At 34.4% G+C, this 14,836-nt stretch overlaps 1 long non-coding RNA gene across 4 annotated transcripts in view; it reads right to left on the bottom strand.

Annotated features, from left to right (window-relative positions):
• LOC110261440 (uncharacterized) overlaps positions 1-14,836 on the bottom strand; it is a 222,885-nt gene that overhangs the window by 162,523 nt on the left and 45,526 nt on the right. The window lies entirely within an intron of this gene.

Genomic DNA, 14,836 nt, shown 5'->3' with positions numbered 1-14,836 from the left:
TTTGCTATTTCTTGGGCTGCTCCCGCGGCATATAGAGACTCCCAGGCTAGGGGTCGAATCGGAGCTGTAGCCACCGGCCTACGCCAGAGCCACAGCAACGCTGGATCCGAGCCGCGTCTGCAACCTACACCACAGCTCACGGCAACGCCGGATCTTTAACCCACTGAGCAAGGGCAGGGATCGAACCCGCAACCTCATGGCTCCTAGTCGGATTTGTTAACCACTGCGCCACGACGGGAACTCCCTCTTCATATATATCTTAAATACACCCTTTATGAGTGTGAAATCTGTTTTCTGTGGAGAGCCTGAATGATACAGAGTAGCACAATATTAAATGTTAGATATTATTTTTCTTCTGCCACTTAAGTCTAAAATATTAAAAGTTCTAGGTAAAATAGGTGTCATCGCCTTAGAAAATGTCACCAATACCATAGTTCCCTATGGCAATTCAGTCCTAGTTTTGATGAAAGGGTAATAGGAGGTAAATGGATCTTCTTTGTCTTTTTGTTTTTGTGCATGCTTTAGAAAAATGACCTTTAAAAGCAGTGTAGTGGAATATAAATGTAAACTGTCTTTAAACATTTTTGACAAGCTTAGCGCACTCAAAGCCTCTACTTGTAAAAACAAGTTTGTTAAAAATTTCTATTTAATAGTCACTAATAATTATAGTTACCGCCATATAAGTTTGGTTTTCATCATGTTGTATAGTTTTATTACAGTTGTGGAGAATTTTAAACAATTTACACAAGTGATGAAATTTTATGGAGAGGACATAGCAAAATAAAAATGAATAATCTTAGTTTAAACACAGATTTGGATCACCCTATATTCTCCATAAAACTGACTAAATGATAAAAAAACACAGTCAATAAATATAACCAAGTAAACGTAACTGGCAAATAGTAATTTGTGCCAATGTTTAACCATTTTAACACAGCAACAATATACACTTGTAATTTTGTAAAAGTTTTTCTGTTCCTTTATTACATTGTTTTGTTCTCCTATCTTTGCTTTTTTTTTTTTTTTTTTTTTTTTTTTTTTTTTGTCTTTTTGCCTTTTCTAGGGCTCCTCCCGTGGCATATAGAGTTTCCCAGGCTAGAGGTCGAATCGGAGCTGTAGCCACCAGCCTACGCCAGAGTCATAGCAACACGGGATCTGAGCCACGTCTGCAACCTACACCACAGCTCACAGCAACGCCAGATCCTTAAACCCACCGAGCAAGGGCAGAGATGGAACCCGCAACCTCATGATTCTAGTCGGATTCGTTAACCATTGCGCCATGATGGGAGCTCCTTGTTCTCCTATCTTTAGCATGTTAATAAACACTTTTAAACTTGGAGTCTATACCTACATAACACATTGCACAATATGATTTCAAGTATTGAATAGTTTTCTCACAAATATAGTAAAAACATTTTTACTTTAAATGTATAACTTCAGCATGGTTTCATGAATATATTTAACTTGAAAATATCAGTTGGTAAGCATATATGGAATATTTTCTAAAATATACCATGAAAGTGATAATTACATTTTTTAAATAATCAAAATAATGATTAACAACAGTCATTAAAACTGTTCTCTTTAGAATCTTTTGCAAATGGGGTAGTGAGGTGACATTCAAGGATGTTCTGGTATCTGCAAGTAACAGTTATGTGTACATTTACCTCTAGAAAACAGAAAAATATTTTGAAGAATATTTCGCAAAGTATTTATGAAACATAATTAAGACAATAGAGATAGTAAGACTCAATCAATTAAATCTAGGAAACTCAGTCAACACTGCTTCCAGAGAAAGGCATGCTATTATAAAGTTTTCCCATGTAAAAATAATTGACGTTTCATGTGGCATTTCCTGTTGCCACTCCTAATAACTAGATTAGATTGTTTCAACTCACTCCTCTCCCCACCATCCTAATATTCCACCTACTCCTCTTGGACATCCAAATCTCCTGAGGTCACAGAAGGCAGTAAGACAGACTACTTCCTGGGGTCTATCTTCCTTCTGACTCCAAATTCTCTTTCTGCTGAATTGGTTCAGTTTTGGTGTCATTCATGTGCTATTCCTGCAGCTAGGGTGGCCATTTTAACAAACAGAAACACAGCACTTCAAGCTACATTTGAATTTCAGATAAAAATTAGGGTGTTTTTTTTTTTTTTTTTTAGTATAAGTCTGTTCCAGGCAATATCTGGGACATACCTAGACAAAAAGCTTAAGTGTTTTTTATTTTGTTATTTATTCAGTATTTAACTGAGCTTCTGTATTTAATTTGACAATCCTACCTATTGCACACTAGATTAGCCTTTGATGGAATTCTGCTTCTTTTCATTAATTCTACATTCTCTCCCCTCCTACCGCAATAAGATTCTTTTCATGAAACAATTTTCCTTGAAGTTTTGGGAGAGCTGGAAAGAAAAACTTACGAATAATAGGAGATACTATAAAACACAGTTTATTTTTCCCCTTTACTGCTCTGTTACCAATGTATGCATTTTTACTGGTATTGATTGACTCTAACTTATTGCAAGGAAACAGAGAAAGGGATTCTTAAGTGTAACTTTGGGTAAATTTAAAATGTTTATATATTGTTTCCTCATATGCAACATGAAAAGATTGATTATTTACATGAAGAGGTAGGTTTATCGATCAAATTTAAAGTTGAATTAAGATTTGGGGAAAAAAGATTCTGTGGACTATATACATATATATTAAGAAATAGGAATTTTCCTTGCTATTAAGAAAGGAAACAGAATAGCAGAATAGATAAGGAAAGGCTAAAATTGCCTCAAGGGCTGATTTTTTTTCCAGTATTCCCTATCTCTAGTCTTCCTCCGTCTGTAGACCAGTGGAATAAGCCTAGACTTTGTAACTAGGAAGGCTGACTCAGTATTCCACTGGTTTTGTAAATTTTATAATTTTTACCTTTTCTGAACCCTAATTGATTTTTAGAGCCTGATATTTTCTTTAGGAATTTGCTCATATATAGCTTTATCACTGAGGCCATCTCTTACCAGCCTACAAATATAGCAAATCAAATGTACACTTTACTTTTCTTCATTGCACATATCTTCTCTCACATCATGTGACCATTCATATATTAACCTGTTTATTTTTATTGCCTATCTCTTTATGCCATAAGGTAGCCACTACAATGACTAGGATTTTGCCTATCTGTTTCTTTGCTATATCCCCAGCACTTCAAACAATTCTTATCTCATAAAAGGACACAATATGCATTTGTTGACTGAAAGGTAAGCTTTATCTATTTCTATATATCATAAGGGGCTAAACCAAATTCCAGAAGGTTTTTCTGAAGCATTAAAGGTGTACTGCATATAATGAATTAGGATAGTGCCTGGCTCATGGTATGCAGAAAATAAATGATTAATTTTATTGTTACTAACACAGTGCACACTCCCTGACATGTAGTAGTAAATCAATGGATTTTAATACTCTTTCCTTTCCTTCTTAATTTCTTTGATTTATCTCCCATGTCAAAGTCCTAGCTTCTCTCACTTACCCTGAACAGAATCATGGAAGTGCAGGAAAATACAAAGAACAATAAAAATGCTAAATTTACAAATTATTGATAATAATGTGTTTTGCTTGAATTCCATAAATATATTTAAATACAATTAACTGAAAATACTTGGCAACAATAGCACAGAAAGTTGCAGGAGTATCTATAGTGTTATATTATTTAAAAATTTTAGCATCTTGGGGATAGCAGGGAAAGTATTCATGTATATTATATCTTACTAAGTCAAAGATTCTTGTGGTAGTCTTTTGAGTAATAAAGTAGAAAAAGAGCTTTCTTCAATCAACCATCTCAGAGTTTTCATTGTGGCTCAGCAGAAACAAATCTGACTAGTACCCATGAGGACTCAAGTTCAAACCCTGACCTCACTCATTGGGTTAAGGCTCCAGTGTTAGCATGAGCTGTGGTGTAGGTTGTAGACACGGCTTGGAACTGGCGTTGCTGTGGCTACGGCATAGGCCAGCAGCTACAGCTCTGATTCGGCCCCTAGCCTGGGAACCTCCATATGCCACGGGTACTGGGTACAATCCTAAAACAGACAAACAAAAATAACAACTTCATAGAAAAGAAAAATAAATTTAAAATAATTTGATCAATTCAAAAGTGGGCAAGAAAAAATATTTTAAAAAATTGTAATGCAATAGATATACATAAATCTAAACATATAAACAAATCCAGCAAGTTGATGAGGAATAAATAATCAAATAAAAATGGTCATTTGCATTTAAAAGTGGAATCTAAATATAGGCTGCTTTCAAAAGACCCTTGAAATTCAAAAGTAAAGAAGTTATTATAAAAGTATAGGAAATATGCCAAAACAAAATGAAAAAATAAAAAGAACATTGGTATAGCTACATTAACATCAAAAATTACTTTAAGGCTGGAGTTCCTGTTGTGGCTCAGCAGTATCCATGAGGACTCAGGTTCAATCCCTGGCTTGGCTCAGTTGGTTAAGGATGCAGGGTTGCCGTGAGCTGTGGAGTAAGTCACAGTCACAGCTTGGATCTGGCGTTGCTGTGTCTGTGGTCTCTGTGAGCAGCTGTAGCTCTTGTTCATTACCTAGCCTCCTTAGCCTGGGAACTTCCATATGCCACAGGTGAGACCCAAAAAAGCACACACACACACACACACACACACACACACACAAAGACGACTTTAAGGCAATAAGAATCACTAGAGCTGTAGAGAGATACTTCATCATAATAGGGTCAATCCGTTGGGAGGATCATTAATTCTAAATTTGTGTGCATATCATAATGTAGGTTTATACCATATAAAGCAAAAGTTGACAGAATAAAAAAGAAATAAGCACTACCACAAATACACTGGGAAACTTTTCATGTATTTCTCTCAGTTACTGTACAAGAACACAAAAAACAATAACACTATAGATGAGATAAAATTATTTTAAAAAATTAAACTTAACTGACATATAGAATGCCACCAATAACAACTGAAGGGAACATATTTTTTCCAAGTGTGCTTGGAACATTTACCAAAACTGTTTATAGGCAGAACAATAAAACATGTATCGACAAATTTTAAAGAGCTCATACAGGAGTTCCCAATGTGGCAAAAAGGATTCAGTGGCATCTCTGCAGAGCCAGGATGCTGGTTCCATGCCTGGCCCAGCACAGTGGGTTAAAGGACTGCATTGTCACAGGGGTGAACTAAGTCACAACTGTGGCTTGGATCTGAGCCTTGGCCCAGGAATTCCATATGCCATAGGGCAGCCAAAAAAGAAAAAAAGAAGAAGAAAAAAAGCTCACCTAACACAGAATAAATTTTCTGGCCACAGTGTAACTATGCTAAAAAACAATAACAAAAATATAACTGGAAAATCCTCAGATATCTAAAAAAACCCCAGCAAACCCTTCTAAATAATTTGGGTCTAAAATAAATCACATTGGAAATTTCAAATATTTTGGACTGTATGATAATGAAAATGAGGTTTGGTGACCCTTCTGGATGTAATGAAGATATAATTTGAAAAAAAAATGTAATGTGTCAGTGAATATGTTAGACATAATCTAAGTAGCCACCACTAAAAGTTATAAAAAGACTTCTAGCAATACCTCTGTGTTCCTATTAAAGATTAGAAAAGACCGAGAAAATTTAATGTGCGTGTGTATGCGTGTGTATTTTAACACACTAGAGAGGCGATGAACCAACCTGGACTTAGGAGAACAAAATTCCCAAGAAGGCAAAATCTTTTGGAGAGGTATGGGTATGACAACATTGTGCAGTGGTTTTTGTTTGTTTGTTTGTTTTTCTCCCAGTTGAGAGTGGGATATAAGACATACTTAAAGTAAGACAAACTGCTCATGAGGCTTAAGAACAAACAGCATAGTGTTAAGGAGTCTCACAGGGACAGAACCATAGAAAGTGAGCACCAATTAGAGTATTTGCAAGTGAATAAATAAAAAAGGAGAGGAAGGGAACTGAGTCCAACAATCTTCAGTTTTTCCATTTGTGATAGTCCCTGAATTCTAAAGTCAAAGGGACAGTCTAGGAAGCTAAGATGAAGTCTTTCACCTCTAGGTCCTCATGTAAGGAGGTCGGAAGTCACAGACCCCATCCTAACAAGTAAGACCCTGAACAGAACGAACTGTCAACTCTTCTTGGCTCTGTAAAAGAGGGGAGGACAAAGGCAAACCACTCCCTGCTCCCCTCCAGATCAGAGAGACAGACAGGCAAATGTAGGAAGTCAAGGCTTTCCAGAACTCAGCCTAAAGGACAGGAGGCTTGGTGACCTTTTTGGATGTAATGAAGATATAATTTGAAAAAAAAAAAAATGTTATGTGTCAGTGAATACATTAGAAATAAGTACCCACCACTAAAAGTTATAAAATGACTTCTAGCAATTCCTCTGTAGAACCAGCACTGCAGTAGGAAAACCTGAACTATAACTGACAAACTTCTGGAGACACAGTGCAGACAATGCTGAGAGTTAAAAAGTCCAGGGGGATCCTGTCAAAGGAAGGCCTCCATAATATTGTGAGATTTGCCTTCAGAAGTGCAAGCAGATCCCCACAGTAAATATCAGAGAAAAAAAAATCTCAGAGTTCCTGTCGTGGCACAGTGGAAATGAATCAGAGCATCCATGAGGACACAGGTTCAATCCCTGGCCTTGTTCAGCGGGTTAATGATCTGGCCTTGCTGTGAGCTCGAATCCCGTGTTGCTGTGGCTGTGGTGTAGGCCGGCAGCTGTAGCTCCAATTCAGCCCTAACCTGGGAACCTCTATATGCCATGGGTGCAGCCATAAAAAGACAAAAAAAAAAAAAAAAATCTTATTGGGTTTCAGGTATGGATGGAAAAAGGAACTATTTTCAAATATGCAATAACACTCTTCTTTTTAACGAGTCCTATCCTCAGGAGAAACAAGTTAACAGAGCTTAAACTGCCTGGGTATTTTCAGAGCCTAACTGACCTGCGGAAGAGAAGTACCTAGCTCCCCGCTAACCATCCACTCTGGCCATACTTTCCTACCCAATTAGGGAGTAAGAAAACCTGAGGAACATCTGTGGTATTCACAGTGCAGAGGCACAGACTCACTAAAACGCTGAGACCTAATCATAGGAATGCTTCCCTGCCCTACACTTCACCACATTGCTAAAGGCTTGTTTATAGCAGTTCCTTTTACTGGTACATCATATCCAATAATCAAGAAAAAAATTGCAAAGTATACCTAAAGGCAAAAGAAAAAAGAAAAAAAAAAAAAAACCCAAACCCCCACAATTTGAATAGATAGAGCAAGCATTAGAATTGGACATGACAGTGATGTTGGAATAGTCACACTGTGAACTTAAAACAACGAGAATTCATATGCTAAGGTCTCTAAAGAATAAAGTAGACAGCATGCAGGAACAGATGGCTAATGTCAGTAGAGAGATGGAAATCCTAAGAACCAAAAAAAAAAAAAAAAAAAAAAAAATTACTGGTGATAAAAAAACACTGTAACAGAAATGAAGAATGACTTTGATGGGCTTATTAGGAGACTGAGCATGACTGAGCAAAGCAGAGTGTTTTCAGCAGTGCTTAGCTGGGATGAATTAAGTAGTAGTTCAGAGATTAGTGGAGGAAGATGTGACTTGGAAAGACCAAAATCTATGGTGGGACCTCTCAAAGGCTATGACCTAGAAACTGGTTGAGCAGATGAGAGCTAGAAGTTTTACCAAGTCTTTACAACTTAACAAGCCAAGTCAATGCCTAATTGGATTAATATGATCAACTTTCTACCTAGCCTAGCAACGCAATTAGTAAACCTCCTTGAGAAAAGGTGCTGAAGATGCTATTAAAATACTCTTTACATAATGTCTAGTATCACTCAAATATTAATAAAATATGCCAAGAGAAAGGACTAAATGATTGAAAGTCAATAGGAGAAAATAAATATAGTTAAAAACAGATCCATTGGTGAAACAGATTTTAGAATTATCAGATAAGGGTTCTAAATAGATCCTTATAGAGATATATATGTATGTAGATGTAGATTTATGTATAGAACAAAGAGATGCAATAGGGAGAATTCCCCAAATAATTTATATAAAATTACATATAAATATTTATAAAATTTATATTAAAAATCAAAGTAAAATATTGGTATTAAAAAATACAATAACCAGTGGAGAACTCTGTGGATAAATTTACCATCAAATCAGTGTCTGAGAGTCCTTGATCTAAAATATAGATCAATAGAAAATATACAAACTAAAACACAGAAAGGAGAATAATTGAATATACCAAAAAGAATGTGTGTATGTGCATACACATGTGTGTGTATGTATGTTACTGAAATATCTAACAAATCTGTACTAGAGTTTCAAGGAGAGAGAAACTTTGGCAGAAGTAATTTTTCAGGATATGATAGTAATTTAGAGTTTTCCAAAACTAATGAAAAATTTTAAACCATACATCCAAGAAACTGCAAACTCCAACTATTAATGATCTCAAGAAAAATCACAATTTGACATACACCACTCCAACTATCCAATTTGACATACAGTAGTCCAACTAATCCAAAAGAAATAATATTTTGAAAGCAGCAAGAGGAAAAAGACACATTAACCGTAGAATAGCAGCATATAAGACCATAAACTGATTTTTAGAAAAATTATCAAAACCAGAGACAATATAATATAATCATTAAAGGGCTAAATAAAAACAATTGGCAAACTACAATTATGTGTCCAGAAAAAAGTTTAAAAAATGAAAGCAAAATGAAATATTTTTAAGATATGCACATTGCTAGTAACTGTCACAAGCAGAATTATACTTAAAAAATGTATTAAAAGGAATTCTCAGGCAGAGAGAATTCTGAGCGATGACCTGACTCAGGAACAGAGAAATATAAGAATGAGAGCAATAAAGATAAATTTTCCAAAAAAAAAAAAACCAGAAGTAAAAAGAAAACCATAATTGCCCTGAATTTACTAAAGAAATCAGTTGGTATTTTAGAATATTCTTCTAAAACACCACCAGCTTCATACAGTTTTAGTGGTGGTTTAGTGAAACATTTCAGGTACAAATAACACCAATATTTTAAAAAGTTATTTCTGGGAATGGAAAAACAGCCAATACTTTCTACTTCATTTTGAGGCCAGCATAATTTTGAAACCAAAATCTAATGACATTGAAAGATATAAAATTAGAAGCTAAAAATCTCTCATGAACATAAATGTGAAATCCTAAATAAAGTATAAGCCAAGGGAATCTAGTAATATATAAAACATGATTATATACCATCATTTCTTTGCATTTCTTAACATCACAGAAAATTTTGGGTTAGCAGTCAAAAACCTCCCAACATAATTAGCTATACTAGCAGACATACAGAAGAAAAAAACATGATCATCTCAACAAATATAAGAAAATATTTGATAAAATATTTGATAGAAATATATCATTTATATTTAAAAATAAACTTAGTGTACAAGAATTACAAGGAACTTTACTTTTTCTGATTATTATATCTAGAAATTTAGCAAAAATACAAATTTCAATGAAATTTTGAAGAATGTTCCTTAAAGACTGGGCAAAAAAGACACTGATGCCTGCTCTTACCACTATTATTCAACATTTCATAGAAGAATCTATTCAGGGCAATACAACCAGAGAAAAATATAAGGCACAGAAATTAAAAAGGAACAAGCAAAACTGCCATTATTCACATAAAACATTCTTAGAAAACAGAGAATAAATAAACTATAAGAATTTATCAGTAAATTTGGCAAAATATTTGGATATAAGGACAGCACAGAAAAAAAGACAAGAAAATCAAATACAAAATTACCATTTGTAATAGTATTAAAAATCGCAAATATTTAGGAACATATGCAATGAAAGATGTGCAAAACTTCTTCATAGGAATTTATATATTTTTATTAGAGAAATTTTAAGAGCTAAATAAGTGAAAGAATGAACCACAACCATAATTTGAAATTCAATATTGTAAAATGTCAGTTTCCCTAAAGTGATCAGTAAATTCAACAGACCCAAACTTAATCCACAAGCTATAAGATAACAAGCAACCAAATAATAAAATAAATGAAAGATTGGGACAGGTACTTTACAAAAGTGTATATTCAAAGAGTCAATAAATATAAGAAAAGGTGTTAAATTTAATCAGTAGTAAAGGTGATACAAAGTAAAAACTAATTAAGTATATTATCACATTTCCATTAAACTGTATAACATTTTTAAAAATGATATCTACAATTATTGGTAAAAGCTATCATGTGTTGCTGGTGGAAGTATAAACTGGTATAAACATGCTGAAAATTTAACTATATTTTGAAGACTAATCATACACATATATCATGACTTGTAATATATCCCTAGGCATACACCCCAAGAATTACGCATATATGTTCACAAAAGGCATACATAAGAATATTCATAGCAATACTATTTGAAAGGACCCTAAAATGGAAACAACTCTAATGCCCATCAATAGTAGAATGGATAAAGATATAATATCTTCATTTAATGGATTATTAGAAATCAGTGGAAGTGAATAAACTGCTGCATGGATTAATCTCAAAATATATAAACAATATAATTTATTTATATGAAGTTGAAAATTAGCCAATTTAAGTGAAGTTAAAAGGTAGGCAGGTGTTTTTTGAGAGGAGACAGTGACTCTACACAGGATGAGAACATCATCTGATAATGTGCTAGTTCTTGTTCTGACTGTTGATCACCTGAGTCTGCTCAGTCATGAAAACTACTGATCTGTCTAGTTATTATTTTTGTACTTGTCTGTAAGTATAATTATTGCATAGAATATTATATATATTGTGCTTTAACAAAACTTTACTTTGAAAAAATGACAGAACTAACCTCTTTAGTCTCTTTAGTCACTTTTAGTATCCAAATCAGAATACTCCAAGTTCTCAGCTAATGAATTCATCGTTATTGCCACCTTTTCCTAATGATTCCTGCTTCCAATATTATTGAATGTTCACAAGATTACTTACATAGTTCCTTAAATCAGTATTTTTCCAAAAAAGAAACTCATTACAATCATATGCACAGCAACACAGTAATACCTTTTTTCTCCAGATCCTGATATTCAGTGGAAAATTTTGCAGTGACTATTCCTTCATTAATACTTTTAGAAAAAGAACATTGCCACTCTTTTGAATTTCTTAGCACCAGTGTATTATAAGATCTGAGATGGCTGCAAGCTGCTACTAGCACTATGGAAAAACACCACCGTAAATATTTGTAAAAATGGATTTTCTATTTATACTTGCTAATCCATAATAAGTAAGAGGCATTCTCAAAGATTTCTTGCCATCTAATTCAGCAGTTTATTCTTCCCTATGTAAGACAGAAGTATGCTACCCCAGGAGAGTTGTTATGGAGTTTTCTTTTGGAAAAGTCTTTGTCTGTAGATAGGAGAGTGTGTCCAACTGCTTTGCGAGATTTTAGTAACCCTGAGAAAATTTCACAAGTGAGTGAATGAAGACGTTTCTGCCATTTCCTCTCAAAATATACCATCACCTTCCCCTCACCTGTGGGGTCTAAAATAGAACTCAAATTCACGTTCTATCTTACAAAGTGAAAATTGGTATGAAAAAAAATTGTGAAATGTGACTACGAATTCCAATAATCACTTGGTCTTTCCCACAGGAAGTGAAAGAAATTAGAGAAAATTAGATTTTACTGAGCTAATGAGGCACACAGGAAAAGGTTTAGTTTTGCTTTCACTTTTTCACTGAAGCAACCAATGTAAGATCACAGCTAATTTTGCATTCCCTTTCATCTATTTAAGTCATAAATCAGATAAATGCAAAAGTCAACTGAAACTCCTGTAAGACAAAGGGGATAGGGAGAAGGATCCACAATTTACTGGGCACCTACTATTAAAATATCCATTTTAACCCTTACAATAATCTTACGCAATAAATATTATTGTAATTTGACAGATGAGTCAACTAGGTTCAGTGGGCTTAAATACCACCCCCAGGTTCAAAAAGCTACTACATTACAGAGCCAGGAGTCAATGTCCATATTTTTATCATGCTAACCATGCTGTTACTGTCTGATTGCAGAATTAGTGCACTGTTACAAACGGATGTTCGATCTTTATTGCTATGTGTATTTTATCTCTTTGTGGTCTTTACTACTAAGTGTACTCTAATTTTTAATAGAAATCATTTTAATTCGTACTAAAGAACAGAAACACATTTAAAAATCAGGAGTTCCCGTCATGGCTCAGTGGAAAGGAATCTGACTAGTATCCATGAGAGCCCAGGTTCAATCCCTGGCCTCGCTCACTGGATTAAGGATCCAGCGTTAATGTGAGCTGTGGTATAGGTTGCAGACAAGACTCAGATCCCATGTTGCTGTGACTTTGGCATAGGCCAGCAGCTACAGCTCCAATTCAACCCCTTGCCTGGGAACTTCCATACGCTGCAGGTGCGGCCCTAAAAAGATAAAAATTAAAAAAAAATCAATTTATGCCTACACATTGGAATGTAATTAAACAAGATGCCTACGATAATGTTCCAGGTTAATTGCTGAGCAGGAAGGAACACTAAAATGAAATCTGGTAACAAACCATAATGCCATGAACCAAATAGCTATCTTATATAATGCAGTCCACAATTTAAAGAGATAAATAATGTAGGTAGTGACTAAGATGATGGATTATGAAATCAAGATGACTTGTGGATTACTATATTTTATTAAATCTAAGACACTGTTGACTGTGAAAACTAACATTACTTTATAATGAAGGAACAACTGCCAGCAGATAATTTTAAGATAGCTTTGACAGTATGATCCATCGATGCATCCTGACCTCAGAAGTGTTAAATTTGGAGTAAAAAAAAAAAAAAGAATGAATGCAGAATTGGTGAGAAAGTTATGTCACATAAATTATAAACATTTTAGTAGCTGACATAAGATAAAATTGTGTTCTGCAGTTACTAATATATGTAATGAGTGTTCCTTATTGTGGCTGCCTCCTTTCAGGGACAAATTCAGGGATCCAGAGTCTTTCCATCTGGGGTCTGGTCCATCTTTAACTAAACAGGACTTCCAGGATCCTGCATCAAGATGGTGGGAGGGAAAACAACCAGGGGGATTATACCTAAGAATTGTGTATGAATCACAGCTGGTAATAAAATGTATCACTATTACTCACATGTCATTATTGGAATTCAGTCACAGTAACACAAAGCAAGCTGGGTAATTTCATCAAGTCAAGTGCCCACAAAGAAAAGGAATGCAGTTTGTGCAAAGTTAAGTTCTACCACAATCAATCAAGTCAGTGTGCTCACAAGCCTCCACAATTCTCTCCACTCACAGACACATGCAAGACTGTTTCCCAGCCTCATTTTGGTGGGATGGATCACTCAGTGAACATACCAAGGGCAGCTGCCCTAAAGAAACACCAGATCTACCTCAGACACTCCGTGTGCAAGATTTTAGCACTTATTGTCTTAATCCTCTGAGATTTGGAAATTTTCATTTGTTTATTATTGCAGCATAATTTAGTCCAACGTGATCCATTAGCTCAGGTCCCTCATTTTATGTGTTAAAGATAAAAATGATTACCCCACAGAGTAGTGGTAGAGATTAAATGTGGCATAGTGAACTGAATATAGTGCCTGGCATATAGCAGTATAATCAATAAATAAAATGTGTTACTATGATTTTCATAAAATCACTATCAACTTTTGAATGTGGAATCTTTACTCTGATTTGACTTCCAACATGTGTAAATATTTAAATGATTATCTTCACATTATACTTGCAAACTAATTTTTACTTAGATAACTTCATCTTACAAATTTGCCAGGGGGAAAAAAAAATCCCCTAACATAGGCTTCAGATAAAATTAGAGTGCTTTGGAACCCTGAATATGATAGTACATTAAGATAATCTGTTTGTAGACACCAGAAAGAATGTTGGCAATTGTGTGAAAGTGCTGGTGCTTGAATTAGGATGGACACAAATAAACAATAGTTCAGTCCTCAGTTACTCTAGAAAATTTATCCTAATCTCAAACCTTATTAAAGTTTCCAAAACCCATGATAAAGCAAAGAATTTGCTACAGAAAAATAACAGTTTTGCACTTAAATATACCTTATCTCCATGCTAATAATACTCTATTTCCACTGTGAGACCACCTCTTACATTTTTAAGGCCCCTCATTTTAGATGTAAAGCCAAGATTCATGCCAAAGTGTATTATGGAGAAAAGATGAGAGTAATAAATGTGAAACATGAAACTAAAGGGGAAGTATATCATTAGCTGAAATATACCTACAATTCAAAGGAAAAAAACTAGAATGCATTTTGATGTTGTTACGAATTGAATACATTCTTGGAAACAGAATGAGTGGGACAAAATGAGTATTTAGGTCAAGAGAGTTTTGCCTTTTTTATTTTTGTTTTGTTTCATGGCCATGCCTATTTTTTATTTATTATTATTTTCTAGATATAATTGACATTGCCAAAGTTCCATTCTTAGGGCAAAATATAGACAAAGTTTTAAACCCTGAAAAGTGCACAATAGACATTATCCAAACCTAAATTATTATTCAAAAATAATTTCAGTTTATAAAATACATTGAATAGCCAGGTGTACTTTTGGGTGAATGACTATAAATACAGATTACTTATCTGCTGTTGTCTTTGAAAAAATTCACTGCTTTTTATTCTGATTTTATTTCTCCTTCACTTTCTTGCTGTCATCGGTTTCAAAATGAGGCCCTTACACAGTAAAGATATGCAAAGCATACAGATATTTAATGTCATCAGGCCCAGTTCATACTGATTTT

The sequence above is a fragment of the Sus scrofa genome, chromosome 6, assembly GCF_054392235.1.
Source record: "Sus scrofa isolate SSC_HxYL_T2T_F1_AM1 chromosome 6, Sscrofa_HxYL_maternal_Yorkshire_Landrace_v2.0, whole genome shotgun sequence".
NCBI lineage: Eukaryota > Metazoa > Chordata > Mammalia > Artiodactyla > Suidae > Sus > Sus scrofa.
Note: the sequence above shows the minus strand (reverse complement) of the source record. Positions and strands in the feature narration are given on the sequence as shown.